This window comes from Argiope bruennichi, chromosome 9, assembly GCF_947563725.1.
Source record: "Argiope bruennichi chromosome 9, qqArgBrue1.1, whole genome shotgun sequence".
Taxonomy (NCBI): domain Eukaryota; kingdom Metazoa; phylum Arthropoda; class Arachnida; order Araneae; family Araneidae; genus Argiope; species Argiope bruennichi.
The window spans coordinates 14,523,937-14,540,508 of NC_079159.1; the positions used below are offsets into that span (position 1 = coordinate 14,523,937).

At 31.5% G+C, this 16,572-nt stretch overlaps 1 protein-coding gene and 4 non-coding genes across 6 annotated transcripts in view; 4 read left to right on the plus strand and 1 right to left on the minus strand.

The window, feature by feature from the left end:
• LOC129984748 (uncharacterized) overlaps nucleotides 1-16,572 on the minus strand; it is a 143,824-nt gene that overhangs the window by 43,131 nt on the left and 84,121 nt on the right. The window lies entirely within an intron of this gene.
• Nucleotides 297-367, plus strand: Trnag-gcc (transfer RNA glycine (anticodon GCC)). Its single transcript has one exon. It is a non-coding gene; the product is annotated as a tRNA-Gly (tRNA).
• On the plus strand, nucleotides 6,124-6,194 carry Trnag-gcc (transfer RNA glycine (anticodon GCC)). The gene has a single exon. It is a non-coding gene; the product is annotated as a tRNA-Gly (tRNA).
• Nucleotides 12,316-12,386, plus strand: Trnag-gcc (transfer RNA glycine (anticodon GCC)). Its single transcript has one exon. It is a non-coding gene; the product is annotated as a tRNA-Gly (tRNA).
• Trnag-gcc (transfer RNA glycine (anticodon GCC)) lies at nucleotides 15,257-15,327 on the plus strand. The gene has a single exon. It is a non-coding gene; the product is annotated as a tRNA-Gly (tRNA).

Genomic DNA, 16,572 nt, shown 5'->3' on the forward strand with positions numbered 1-16,572 from the left:
TTAAATTTATGTCTTCCGAACTGATTTAAACGAAATTAAATATATGTTTTTAAATGAGAAAGTACAACTGGATGCATCCGTTTAAATATTCCAATGAAATAATAAAACACTGCAGGAAGACAAGTCACGCTTCGATCATTGGTACGGGGCAAAGATCAGAGAACCGAATAGGTCAAGTCGCTCGTCTTTGAAGAAGCTGAATAAATAAAAATTCTACAAGAGGTCTTTTCCTGAAAGTGGACCATCTTACTTTTTTGTCTCTGTTTTTAAAAACAAATTGTTAGTTTCGACTCGTAGCATCGGTGGTTCAGTGGTAGAATGCTCGCCTGCCACGCGGGCGGCCCGGGTTCGATTCCCGGCCGATGCAAGCTTTGTTTTTCAATTCTACACGGAGCTGTTTTTATTTTCGCAGAAAATTCAATTCATACCGTAGTTTTTTAATTAGGATATTTTTACCTCTGCTCCCAGAGAAGGGGAGAAATGGCGGTACGAACTCACAAGGTCTAGCACTTCCACTGACTGATATTACAAACGGAAAATTCTTTTATATACTATGTTTTTTTTTTTTAAATGTGATAATATATATTCGAATATTTCTTCAAGTATGTATATAAATTTTAATATACATATTTGAATAATATCCATCAATCCAAAACAGAATTAGATACATTTAGTGTCATTGCACTTCTTGATAGCTTGTTTGATTACAAAAAATCTTCTCTTCATTGTAAGTGCCATTTTTTTTTTTTTCTTTTAAGAATTGATTTGTAGAGGATTTAATGAAATCGAATTTTATCAACGAGCTCATTTTTCTAGAATCTTAAAAACACAATTAATAAAATTTTTATTTAAAAGTTATTAATCTAAATTGCACCTAAATTTTTTTGGGTGTTCTGAAAATTATGTTGGCATTATCAAATATCAGTTTATGTGCAGAAGAATTATTTCCAAAATTTAAAATTATATTAAAAATTGAAATATACTCAATTTATCTGTGAGATCCGAATCCACCAAAAAATTAATTCACAAGGATATTACCAAAAACATTTAATATAAATAAATAACAGTTTAACTAAGTTTGAATGTCTACATGTTTGTATATTTATCACCTCCTATTAAACAATTGAGCAGAATTCAGCCAAGCTTTGTTCATTTAGTAGTAGTTATTTATGATAATATAAAAATTATTGTGAACTATCAAAGTGCTGACTTTAATCAAATATAAAATTGATTATAAATTAACCGCACTTCTTCCGTTTTTCTACAGTAACTACAGAAAATAATTTTATGCCATCTTAATATCAAAAATTTTACCTTTCCAATGATATAATTTTATTTTCGTCAATGTTTTTGTTAATGTTTCCAAAATTTGATAAATGTTTGAATAGATGCAAACGATTTTGAAGTAAGAAAATATGTGGACACTGTTGCCTAGCAACATAGAATCTATAAATTAACGGCGGCTTTCTTCCTCTTTTAGCTTCATTTTAATTGAACAACTTTTCAGATGTGACAATATTTTAATCCTGAGCAGTACCGGGTATATCAGAAAATTTTTATAAAGTTGATAAGAAAATAAAGCGGGAATAATTTATTTAAATTTTATTCTAGAAATTCGCACAACTTAAATTTAATAAGTTTATGAAACAATTATTTTTTAGCTGCCTTATTATCAGTTCCTTGTGTGATTCAGAGTAAACTGCATACATTTTTTTTTAATCTTTACTATGCATACCATAAGCCCTTAGCAGTTGAATTCTGTGCATTGTATTAAATATTAATTTGTAATAAATTATTATTTGTAAAGCCTCTCCATTCCCACCATTTCTTCGGGCTGTCCCTGCATTTACTAATAGCTGTATCTGTAAATTGAGAAAAAAATACTAGTCCGAAATTCTCAATTTTTCTGTTCTGAATTTGAACTTATACTATTTTTCAGTTTTTATTAAAAATTGAAGCATGCCTAGACCTTATCAAAGATCCTGGGTGTTGCATTTTGGAAAAGATGGCCCAAAGAATATCTTTTGGAGTTACGTACATATCATCAAGTACGAAATGTAAAGCAATCACCACGAATACGAGTAGGAGACTTGGTCCTATTACAAGAAAATTTACGACCACGACATATGTGGAAAAAAGGTCTCGTGGTGAAATTAATCGGTGGACGGGACAGAAGAATTCGTACCTGCATTCTTCGTGTCTAAGGAAAGGAGATTACCCGTCCAATTCAACTGGTCATACCTCTGGAGGTTGACCATGGTTGGAAGGATGTTGTGGTAAGCAAGCAATTCTGTATAATTACTTAAGTTTGAGTGTCATCATCTTTTTATTGTTGTTATTCTATAAAGCTACTTATATACTTGCAACGTCTACTTATTAGGAAGAAATAAATATATGCCATACTAACGTCGTTTCCCAATGCCAGGAATCTTACTTTAAAAGTTTAGATCTATATTAATCGAACTGATTCTTGACGGAAATAAACTACAAAATTTCTGCAGTTAACAAGTGTTTTTTTTTTTTTTTAATAAACTTTAAAGAAGATTTGAGCCTCTATGTCCTAAACATCCATAGCATGAAAATATTTACCTGCATAAGATAAATTTGATTTGTTTATCTTTATTTTAAATGAAAAACTTCTGGTATGGTGCTTCTGGTATCTTCGCTTCCTTTGTAAGATGAAGCAATGGTGTGAGGTTGGCCATACCGATGACAGGACATATTTCTGACCGGGAGGAAAAGTTGTACAATGACCAGTTAGAGTTATTAGGATTCAACGATAGTTCCCGCCAGAGTACTAGCATGACTCATTCAGTTTATTCTGGACTCTATGACAGGGTGGGGGTTACTTTTTTGAGGTAATCTTTATCTTAAAATTTGCTCTTAACTATATAGTAGTGATAATGCAAAAATTGCATTTTACCTCATCACAATGTGCGTCATTACATAATCTAATAATTAATACTATGTAATATGTAGCTGTAAAATATACATATAAATATTTGTAAGAACTTATTAATTGTTTATATTTTCTTATATCTTTCATTCACACCTACGTTTTTCAAATGATATAAAGTGATGATGTTCAGATGATGCTTTTTAAGTATATGTATTGTAAATGGAACCCTCTCATCTATACTTATAATAAAGCTCAATGTGTGTGTGTGTGTGTGTGTTGGCGCTCTACAGAAAAGACCATTTGACCTAGAGCTACCGAATTTGGTACATGTATACCTTGGAGGTCGGGAATGTGCACCTGGGGTCCCTTTTTTGAATTTTTAATTAGAATTTTAATTATTAATTAAAAACTAACTTTCCCGCCAAAAAAATCTTTTCATTTCCCCCACCGCCAAATGAGTAAGGGTTCAGTTTCTTTTCCCAACAGTAATGAGGCTAGGCTTAAGATTTTTCGACGGATTATTTCAAACGATTCTGTTTATTTTCTTAATGTTTTATGCATTTAAAATTAAACATTGTTAATTAATCCATGTTTCAGATTCATTCTGAAGTACTTTTGAATTAAAATAACACAGAATAAAGGAAATTAAAAATGTCTAATCTGCATAGCGTTACCCCAACTGGCGTAGAAAAATTTACGCATTTGCGTTAACGTAACTGGCGAAGAAAATCCACGCATGCACATTGTTCTGATTGTTGGCATGACAACCAACGGACGATTTAAATTATTTTTAGGTTAGTTGCATGCTTTTGTAAGTAAAATGTATTTATGTTAGTTATATATTTTTTGTATATGCTTATAGTTTTAAGTACATCGTTTTTTAAGTAGTTTTTTTTAAACCTGTTTTCGACCGATTATTTTAAACGATTCATTTTATTTTCTTAGTGTTTGATGCATTTAAAATTAAACATTGTTAATGAATCGATCTGTTCATGATGAATCTGAGAAATTTTTGTTGACAAATTCTTGAGATATGACATAAATTAAGAAAGATATCCTTTAGTGACCATAAAGTTTAAACGCTCAGTGGCTCTATTATCAGTAATCATATTATTAAAAAAAATGCTTTGTTTCAGTAAAAAATATTATTATATTAATTGCAGATTAATCATTTACACTTTAATTTAAAGCATAGTTTCTACGAGGGGTAACAGAAAATTAGAGAGATACATATCACGCTATAACTGAAGGCCTTTATAATATTATGAGTGAATTATATGACTATCAAAATTTGAAGTTTTAAAATATTTTGCTGAAGAGTCTATTGAAGTTGGAATTGCGTAAAATATTTAATGGTACGACCGGAGTTTTATCCCCTGCTTGGCGAAATTTTTAAAAATCGCAAACAACGGCCTTGTGAAATGTTCAAAAGCAAAGAAGCAGATGTTCAATTATAGTGCATAATAAAGATTGCCAGCTTTGGTGCGTTATCGCAACTTGGCGAAGAAGGGGGTTAAACTCCGGTTCAACCTATTTAATTATTAAAATTTAAACTAACATTAAGATTGGCGAACCGGCTGGTCGCCAAAGGCGGCTAGTACTAAGTAATCCAAATCTTTTTATTCCTAACTAATTCCTCTTCTATTTCCTTTTCTAATTTCAAAACTTATCGAGGACTAGAGACCAACTATTTCTATTGTTACGTAATCTATATTTGGTTGTCCAAAAATACCCAACTCGTTGTTATAAGGTTAAAAGTAGAGAAAAATATTAGTATAACTGATTGTAAATTTTAATTTTTTTGAAAAATGTTTTTTTTTTTGGAATAATATACCTTGAAGTTATTAAGGTAAGAAAACTGAATTCTTAATTTTAATTAAAATTTTGATAACATCCTCTTTTATAGAATAGGACACATAGTATGTTATTCTATAAACATCATGTTAAAATAATGACCAACTAGACAAAAAAAAAGTTACAGCATTAACCAGGCGAGGTTCCTAATTGCTTTAGGAGTTTTGCTATATTTCGTGGTTTGCTGCAGGGTTTTTTAATAAATATATACAAAGGCTTAAGTTATTTTCTCCATTTGCTTTTTTTTTTACAATCGGTGTTACTACTAAAAAAAAAATCAATTTAAAAATTGCAGAAACTTTCATAAACTTCGAAATAGCGATGACACTTAACTTAAAATACAAAAATATCTATGCTTATTTTCTATTTTATTTCCATTACTTCTGAATTTCGCTAAAAATCGCTTATAACTTTTCCAAACGGATTATGTTTTACTTTGGTAAAATTATGTTATCCATTTGGTAGTAATACGATACCCGTTTGTTAAAAGTAGAAACCGATTCTCAATTACAATTCCGTGTTTAATTCTTCCCAAATTACAAATTCTTAAAAAATACTGTAACGTCTAAGAGAAAATGAAGATAATTTTGAAAAAATCATTACTTAAAACAGTTTTAAAATAATTTAGAATTAAAGTCGGAAAGAGTAATTTTCTATATATAGTTATACAGATATCAATACAATCTGTATATTGAAATTATACATATATATAATTTCAATATACAGATATTTAAGATGCATTTAAGCATTTCTTTATAGCTCTTTAGAATATTCGCCTGTTTATGCACCTATTAGTTTTTAATTTTGCAATATATGTCTACGAAAATCTGGGATTACTTTCGACTATACTGTTGTATTTTATAATCCGATGTTGTATTTTATAATCCGATGTGGATTAAAATGAGTTTTGAAATTGTTTACTATCAAATCAAGGAAGAAAGTAATGCTTGATTTTAACTTAAAATCCTAAGCTATTTGAGATAAGGATTCTTTGTAAATCCATTTAAGTTATGAATTATATATATAGTATATATATTGCTCTCTAGGATAATTTTTTATGGAACCTTCTAGAAAGTGAGTGTACTAAGCTAAGCATGTGTAATTTATATATACGGGATGAGATATATTTTTTATTGTAAGATGAATTAGATGCATTGTTTAGAATACATCATTGGATTAATAAAACCCATCAACAAAACAAGTCACGCTTCGCTCGGTAGTATGGGGCAAAGGTGAGAAGAGTTCAAGAGGTAAGTTGTTGATCTTTGAGGCAGCTATATAAACAGATGCTACTCTCAAAGTATCTTAAAATTCGGTCATCTTATTCTTTGGTTATAGTTTTAGAGTTAAATCGAAAAGCTTTTATCGAAGCATCGGTGGTTCAGTGGTAGAATGCTCGCCTGCCACGCGGGCGGCCCGGGTTCGATTCCCGGCCGATGCAATTATTGATTTTTGCAAATTAATGTCGACTTTCACTGAAAATTTTATTCATGTCATAGCTTTAATAATTATAATGTTCACAATTTATTTAATTTTTCTCTATTCTTTATTTATTGATACGGAAGAAAATGCCATGTTGACGAAGTTGTCGAACCGCTGTTTCAACGTTAGAAATCTGAAGTTCAACTCCACAAAAATCACATTAATTATTTGTTCACAAATACTTGATGATAACTGAGGACAGATTTAATCTGTCGTCTGGGTGACAAACCTCTTGATGATTTGTTGCATCGGTTCAGTAGCCTACTTTCAAACTAAAGACGATTCAAAACAAAGGAACCGGTCACAAAGTAAGCCTTGTGATGTATCATGCTTGTGAAGTTAAATAAAACTTGAGAAATAAATCAATAAATTTTACACTTTCTACATTGCATCTTCGTTAGATTGCGCTGTAATTTTGAATCTAAAGTCGTTTGAATTTTTAAGAGGAAGAAAGAAAAGGGCATACTTTGCTAAATTCAGAACATACGAAATATGAAAGAAAAACAAGATCCTGAGTTTCCATGCATTTTAAAAAAAGCTATCGGCGAATGAATCACTTTCCTTAGAAAAGAATTATTTGCTCTTCAACATTTTAAAAATAAAGGATCTATTTTTATATCGTCGTGCTATTTCAGCATTAATAGAAATCTATATTTTCACGAAATTAAAAGCTGAATAATGCCTCTTTTTTACGATTAACATTTGGTATTTTAAAGATAACTATATGATTCTAAATTCAAATAAAAGTTGTAATCTTTATTGACAAGAAAACAATTCCTTTTATAACGCCATGATTTAAAAGAATTTTCATCATAACTTTATAGAGGTTGACCATTCTAATGAAAACTAATTTCTAAACCATGAAGAGCAGGCATATGCTTACAAGAGAAATGGTTTAAACGACACAAAAAATTGTAATATATATATATATATATATATATATATATATATATATATATATATATATATATATATATATATATATATATATATATATATATATATATATATATATATATATATATATATATATATTATGTGAGACAATGAAAGTAGTATTGTTAAGATTACGAAATCTAAATTTTTCTATTAGTCATAAATTTAAGTGCTCTGAATTTTTTGAAGCTACTTTCTTTTAAATAAAAACAGTTAAAATTGACTGAGTTAAGAAATTTTAAAAATCACTATTTTAGACCGTTTTAATAGCTGAATCACCTGGTTTTCAGGAAAATCTTAACGGTCGTATGCAACTGATAAAGCTCAGCCTTTGTATTTCTGTTTATCTACTCTAATTAATATGTTAAAATAATTATTGGCAGTTTTAAAAACTTTATTATTGTAGGATGTTGATGACTGAAAGTCCATGTTTCCTTCTACCTTCAACTGCTTGGAGGTAGGATAGTTAAATTTTTACTTGAATTCATTTAAAATATGAATTACTTATGAGGCCTTTGCATTACTGCATTCTCTTAATTGTCATCTATAGTGTATATATGAATTGCAAATAAATAAATAAAAATCTTTTTCTGCATGAAACATTAATCATTTAATAACCAGTTCCATATTTAATATATGCAAAAATTTATTTCATGTGTAAAAAATACAGATGTAAAAAGATATATAAAAGGACTTACCTGCAATTTTACTTATCAGTCGACCCTGCACATAATGTTTCTCTGTTAATAACTAACAAATTTAATTAAAAATTATTTTCTGACTTCCCACAAAACATCTAACTATATGCAACAACCTCTACTTCGGAGTTCTGCTAATTATCTATGTTCACATAGATAACTTTTAAAATCTGAGGGAAAAGGATACAGAAATCTTAAAAATCTTTAAAAAGAATTCGAACTCAAGATTTTGACGAATTACCACATTTCAAATCTCCCTGAGACAGAAAAACACATTTTTGCCATTGTGTCTATCTATCTTCGTACACTATAATTCAAAACCCCTTTCAGTTAGACCAGGGGTCGGCAACCTATTGAAACGGAAGAGCCAAAAGCAACCATTGACAAAATTTTCTAGTTTTTAAAGAGCCACTAAAATGTTTCGATCTCATATTATAGTATTTGCTTGGATATTATTTTATTTTTGATTTGGAATAAACGGCTTCTAATACGGGATAATCTTTATTCATATAAAAACACAAATATAAACAGTGACATCGATGGGAGCATTGGCTTTTCATGCCTTTTGAAAGTTTGATTAAACCTGGCTTACAGATTGTTGTTTTAAGTTTCAAGCATGACTCTAGATTTTTATTGTTGAATATTTATTCGAATGTTGAATATTTATTCGAATATTAGTTGACTTCTAAATTTACTTTTTATTATATTCATGCAAGAGAACGCTTGCTCACACGAATAAGTCGACTCGAAGGTTGTCAGAACTCCATATGCTTACTCTGTTTCACCCTAACTTGGCAGTATTGTAAAAGGCAGAAAACGTGACGCTCCGCGTTGGGAAAGAGTTCCCCATCAATACCGACTTTAAAATAGTTAAAATGCTCAGAAATTTATCAAATAATATCATAAATTACAGAAATCCTTTTTTTTTATCAGTATGTATTTAAAATTATTCTCAAGTTAGAAGTGTTTATCTGTTAAGTATTTTGTAAATAAAGCGAACGAATAAAACGAAACGATTGACATAATTCCACTTTGGCTAGAACCGGTCTTCAAGGTCAAATATTTGGCGCGCTTTTCTTTTACGTCTCCGCCAACTCAGCTTCATTTAGTTCCCAACCATTATCCTCATCTTCCGTACTTTTTTATTCTCGCTTTTTTACCAGTTGATATTTTTGATACTATTAATCACATTAGTAGTTATTAGTTTTGAATGTTGAATATTTATTCGATTCGTCATTTCTATTCACTTCTAAAATGTCTGAAAAAGAAAAAGTGTTATCACCGAATACGCTGTGCACACCTTCAAGACGAGTGAAATCAACAAAAAGTGCAACATGAAAACTGAAATAAAGGCATCCAGTCCTTTAAGTACCCCTGGAAAGAAGCGACCAGACTCAGTAGGTAAACATTCAGGTCTTTATAAAAATCCATGCATTTTTTCGTAGAAATGAGATCCCAACATTAGATAAAGTTTTAAAAGATGTGAACGATGATGCAGATATCTTTTCGAAAAACATTAACCGAACTACGCTTTACAGAATATTGAAAGATTTAGGGTTTTCTTTTGAGAAACGATGAAACGAAATGAAATAACTTTAATGATTTAAATATTGAACAAAATAATGAAAATAAGGAAAAAATTAATTCTCTGATTTAAAATGATAATATAATAAAGTTAATAAATATTTACTATTTGGCGAAAAATTCGCGAGATAAAGTTCCGCCAGCGATCTGCATTTCTAGTAACTTTATAGTTTAAAGTAACCCTGTTCCCCTCACAGCGACTGCGATTCGGCATGCCTAGAATATACGCTACTGCCAAGTTAGGGTGAAACAGAGTATAACTTCTTCACCTCACTGTAGCATTCTGGAAGACTATTCCATGCGTCGAATATGACGGCGGAATTTCTTTTAGAGCTGTCCACTTGTGCTGCGCGATGTGCATGCATTTCTGGACCTCCAACTCTTGCAACTTGCTCATGAGTTCTGTGAACTTGCCACTCCACAAGTCTTTGGTTTTCAAATCTAGCAATTGCATTTGAAGCGATCCAGCATCCATTCCAAATGGCTCAATGTTGATCTCATTTGTATTTGTGTTGAGAGGATTTACTGTGAACGCGAGAGTACTTTTATACTTGTAATTAACGATTATGTAAATAGAAGCTATTGAGAGATTAGGTACTTAAAAATATATTTTCTTATTTTTTAAGGGTTTTGATAATAAATTATTAATTTTTCGTATGGAACTGGAGAGCCGCAACTTCACATCAAAAAAGACGCATACGGCTCGCGAGCCACAGGTTGCCGACCCCTGAGTTAGACGAATGAAATTTTGTATATAAATTTATACCACGTTTTTAGATTTATAGCAAATTTCCAATGAGATCCCTTTAGAGGAAGTAGTCCGAATACAAGTGAACGCGATAATTATAAAAATTTTTTGTTGATGCCCACGCACCTCCCGGTTTACCCGAGTTGGGTGTTAAACCTTTGGTGGGAGGAACGGGGATGAAATCCAGCCCAGCACGCCAAGAAACCACGGGCCAGCCCAGCCCTCGGATCAGATTTATTAAAAACTGGCAAAAATTCTACAATCATTGCCCAGAACAGGGGCAGTGCTTAAAATACATAAAATTGGCAGCATAAAATTAAAGAGCATATGGATGATCTTACAGGTTCTCCACCCACAACGGTGGGAAGTATTTAAAAAGCCCCACATCTGGGCAAGACCACATTGGTATTTTATTAGTTGCAAACATAAAGGTATAAGGTAAAGGTGGGCCGTGGAGGAGGAGGAAGGCCCTCCGGGCTATTTAACTAACATGGGTGTGAATGAATGTGATAAAGCTATTTTTGTTTCGTTAGTTTTAGAAATATATCATTTTTATATTTATTATGTATTGTCTAAATTATAATTCCATTTCAGGGAAGGTGTTTACGGTAGGTAACCTGTTATATTATATTAGTTTCTAAGTTTTTAATTATATCCACCCGCCCCCTAACCTCATCTCATTACATTTTCATCTCACCATCGGAACCCCAGGTAAAGAATATTTATTGTCACTTTTTATCTTTTGTTTCTTTTTATTGCAAGTATGGCAGGAGACCGGATCGACTAGGAGCAGGGGGCCCCCGGAGTAATGGTATATGGTTTTTATTTATTTTATAATGTATTAATTATACCACGTTTTTAGATTTATAGCAAATTTCCAATGAGATCCCTTTAGAGGAAGCAGTCCGAATACAAGTGAACGCGATAATTATAAAATGTAAAGAATTAGATAGATAAAGTTTGGTATACAGGTTTAACATCTAAAATGTAGATGCATAGTCATATCACTGACTCTCCGACCCGCCCAAAGGCATAAATATAAATAATGCTGAATCACCGGACCACCACAACAGCAATATTGGAGGGAACTGTGGTTGAGTCCTAAGGGCCTTCACCGGCCACGGTACAAACCTTCCCGAAGGAAGTACGTCAATTCATTGATGGGAGGAGCCAGATCCCCCACCTATTTATGTATCCACCAGAGTGGTGAGATCCAACCACCATACCGGAAGCATCTCATCCTCTTTTCGAGATGCCCCCCGGGGGTTTTGACCACCTGCATGTAACCGCAATAACTAATGAATGCAATTATTCAAAACAATGAAATTTGGCACGTTATCTTTGACTACAACTAAAATTTTGTGTCAAATTTTGATGATAATTGGCTTGTAAAAAGCCATCCAAAATATACATTCATTAAAAATGCTAGATTCATGCCAAAGATGTATATTTCGTAACGGTCATTCACCTCTGTCAAGCAAAATATTAAAGGCCTTACTCAAAATCCCCAATTTTATGTGACAGGAGAGGGACAAAGCCTTTATTGGAAAGTTTTGGGAAGACTCTTCCTTCTTTTGACAACCGACAGACAGCCATTGACAACAGAAGCAAAGTTATTTAGAGTTAAAATTGTGAAGAGTCATTTAAAAAAGGGAAAGGGCATTTAAGAAGTATTTAAATACTTCTTTATAACTATCAACAAAATCCCATTACCATTTATATGAAATCGTTCTACATTTTACAGTTTATAACTAATATATCCTATAGTTAAATTTCGCTGTGCTGATGTCATGTGTGGATCCGATATTCTATATGGGTTCCAAATTTGATGAAACGAAATTGAATATTTGGTTTTAAATGAAAAAAAAAAAAGGGAAAGGAAATGGATGCATCAGTTGAAATATTCCAATGAAATAATAAGACACAGCAGCAAGACAAGTCACGCTTCGATCAGAAGTATGGGGCAATGATCAAGGAACTATATAGGTTAAATCACTCATCTTTGAGGAAGCTGAATAAATAGATGTTTTGCACGAGATCGATAAAATAAAAAAAGTCGGTCATCTTAATCTTTGTTTATGGTTTTAAAAACGATTTGTAATTTTATTCTTGTAGCATCGGTGGTTCAGTGGTAGAATGCTCGCCTGCCACGCGGGCGGCCCGGGTTCGATTCCCGGCCGATGCAAGCTTTATTTTTCTTTGTTTACGAATTGTTAAAAGTTTCACAGAAATTTCAATTTTTAACATTTTTATAATGGGAATATTTTTGCATCTGCTTTCTGCCGGAGGGGGGGGGGGGGGGGGAGTTGTGCAAATGCATAAGGTGCAGCATTTCTAATAACTGATATTGCAAACAGAATATTTTTCTTTGTTAAATACGTTTTTTTTTATTAAAATGTGATTAATACGCAATTGAATATTTCTTCAATATATGTATCATTTTGAATATACGTATCTGAAAAATATCCACCAATCTAAAACAGGATTGGTTACGCCTCATTGCACTTGTTGAAGGTAACGTAAGGGTCATTTTTTATAAGAATTGATTTGTAAAGAATTTAATGGAATCAAATTTTTCCAACTAGCTTATTCTTCAAGAAAGTTAAAAACACAATTAATAAAATTTGCATTTAAAAGTTGTTTATCTAAACTGTACCTAAATTTTGTTGCTATTCTGAAAATTATGATGGCTCTATCTAATATCATCTTATCTGCAGAAGAATTGTCCCCAAGATTTAGCATAATAATAAAAGTAGAAATATGCTCGATTTATCCGTCAATCCGTGAGATACAAACCCACCAAAAAACTAAATCTGGAGGTTATTAACAAAAATACTTTATATACATAAATGTCCATTTTAGTTTGAATATCTACATGTTTGTATATTCATCCTATTAAACAACTGAGCAGAATTCAGTCAAACTTTGTGCATTTATTATTTATGATAATATAAAAAATATTGTGAACTATCAAAGTGCTGAATTTAATCAAATATAAAATTGATTATAAACTAACCGAACTTCTCCCGTTTTTCTACTGTAATTACAAAAAATAATTTCATGCCATTTTAATATTAAAAATTTTACCTGTTCAGTAATATCACTTAATTGAAAGCAATTTTTATTAATTTTTCCAAAATTTAATAAATTATTGAATAGATGAAAATGATTTTGAAGTAGGAAAATTATATGACACTGTTGCCTAGCCACGTAGTATCTATAAATTAACGGTGGTTTTCTTCGTCTTCTAGTTTTTCATTATAATTAAACAACTTTTCAGACATGACAGTATTTTAATTCATAGTAATATCGGGTATATCAAGAAGTTTTCTAAAAAGTTTATAAGAAAAAAATAAGAATAAGTTGTTTTTATTTTATTTTAGAAATTCGTACTTCATAAATTTAATAATTTACTAAACAATTAATTTTTAGCGACTCCTTTTGGGTCTTATTACCGATTCTTTTTGGGGTTAAGTATTAAATTTATAAAATTTTATTTATCTATCACTATTATGCATTCCATAAGCCTTTCATAGTCGAATTTGTACTTGCACTATAAATTATTTTTCTGTATGAAAATTGTTGTAAGCCCCCCCCCCCATTTGTTCTGGATGACCCTGTATTTATCAATAACAGTAACCTGTGAAGAGAAGAAAATTACTAGTCTGAAATTTTATTTTCATTTCGAAATTTTTCAGTTATAAATTTGAACTGATATCATTTTTCAGTACTAATTGAAAATTGAAGCAGCTTACCTGGAACTTATCAAGGATCCTGGGATACTTACTTAAAAAAGTTAAGAACTGTAAATCGAACTAGCTCACGAAAGAAATAAACAATACATTTCTGCTCTGCATTATAATTTTTTATTTTTTTATTTTTGTTAAAATTTAAAGAAAATTTGAAATTTAGTCCTAAACATTCATGGCACGACAATATTTTTCAACTTGATTTGTTTATTTTAAATGAGAAATTTCCGGTATGGTTGTTGGTCTTCGTTTCCAGAGGTAATTCCTTGAGGTAATATATATATATATATATACACATACATATATATATTTATAAATATATATATATATTCCACGGAAAAAATTAACAACATTAACATCTTCTTAAAATTTGAATAAATAGAAATGATAAAGTTTAAATACAAAAACGCTGCTTATTTTTTGTTTGAATTTCCAGGAAAATCGCTCAGGAGTACCCTTATAATTTTAACGAATAAGTTATGCTTGGTAAAATTATGCTACCGAGTTGTTAATAATAAGCAACTCATTTGTAAAAATGTGAAAGAAAAATGCGATTCTCTCCCTTAATTCTGCGTTCAACAAGAATAGACTATTGCATCAAAGAGCAAATGAAAGCAAATCTTTAAAACAATGCAAATTAATTTAGATTTAAAATTATAAAGAGCAATCAATACTATTTAAGATGCATTGAAGCATTTCTTTATATCTCTTTAGAATATTAATTCTTTAGAAATTTGTATTTAATTTTGTAATATAAGTCTCGGAATATCTGGAGTTACTTTTGATTATACCGTTGCATTGTATGAACTTGATATTATATCTAATGTTTAACTGGATTAAAATTTGTTTCGAATTTCTTTTCAATCAAATCAATGAATAAAGCAGTGCTGGATTTTAACTTCATGAAGCTTTAAGCTGTTTGGAATAAAAATCCTTTGTAAATCCATTCAAATTATATGTTATACCTGCTTTATCGGACAATTTCTTTTGGAACCTTCTAAAATTTGAGGGTGCTAAGTTATGGCTCGTGTAACTTACATATATATTGGATGAAATATATTTTTTAATGTAAGATGAAATAATTAAGTACATCGTTTCGAATACTCCATTGGACTAATAAATCGCATAAAGAAAACAAGTCACGCTTCATTTATAGTATGGGGCAAAGGTGAGAAGAGTTCAACAAGTAAGTTGCTGATCTTTAAGCCAGCTGTACAAACAGATGTTACGCACGAATCATCTTAAAATTCGGCCATCTTATTCTTTGCTTATGGTTTTAAAAAAGAATTGAAAAAGTTATCTCGAAGCATCGGTGGTTCAGTGGTAGAATGCTCGCCTGCCACGCGGGCGGCCCGGGTTCGATTCCCGGCCGATGCAGTTATGTTTTTCGTTAAAAATTAATGTCGACGTCTGCCAAAAAATTTATTCATATCATAGTATTAATAATTATAACGTTTGAAATTTTAATTTTTCTTTATTCGATATTTATCGACTGGAAGAAAATATATTTGCTGAGGTTGTGGAACTGCCGTTTCAGTATTAGAGACCTGGAGTTCTATTTCACAAAAACATACATTATTTATTTGTGCACAAGTAGTCGAAGATAACCGATTACTTATTAATCTATTGGTTGGATACAAACATCTTGTTGGTTTGTTATATAAATTGTTCAGCTGCCTACTTTGACATTAATGACGATTGAAAACTAAGGTTTAATTTAGTTATATTACCGTTTCTTTTTAAAGCAACATTAAGGCTGTTGTGGGATGGACCTCGTAATTTTGAACCACGGTCAGATGACGAGGACGACACCTGACCTGGCACCCCTTCTCCGCACCCGCAGGAAAAGGTTTGGTCCCGATGAATTTAATGTGCACCAGATTCGCTTACACGACTGTTCTTCGGTGGAATCGGGTCACGAACCTAAAACCCTCCGGTTCCGAAGGCGGGACCTTACCACCAGGCCATCGCGACCGTCAAAACTAAGGAACCCGTCACAAAGTAAGACTTATGATTTATCATGCATATGAAGTTGAATAAAACTTGATAAATAAATCAATAAATTTTCAACTTAACATTGTATCTTCGTTAGATTGCGTTGCAATGTTCAATCTAAAGTCTTTAGAGTTTTTTAAGAGGAAAAAAAGCAAAGGGTATACTTTGCTAAATTCAGAACATACGAAATATGAAAAAAAAAAAAAAAAAAAAAAAAAAAAAAAAAACAAGACCCTGAGCTTTCGTGCATTTTAAAAAAGCTATTGGTGAATGAATCCCTTTCCTTAAGAAGGAATTATTTGCTCTTCAACATTTCAAAAATGAAGGATCTATTTTTATACGGTCGTGCTGTTTTCTTCATTAATAGATGATAATAAATTTCATGACTTCACTAGCTCAGTAAATCAACCATCTAACTCTCCGACCCGCTCTAAGGCACACGGATTTAAACCATAAAACTGAATGACCGGACCGCCGCAACAGCAATTGGCGGGAACTGTGGTTGAGTCCTAAGGGCCGTCACCGGCCACGGTACAACCCTCCCCGAAGGAAGTACGTCCCCTCATCGATGGGAGGAGTCAGATCCCCCACCTATTAGTGTACCCTCCAGGGTGGCGAGATCCAACC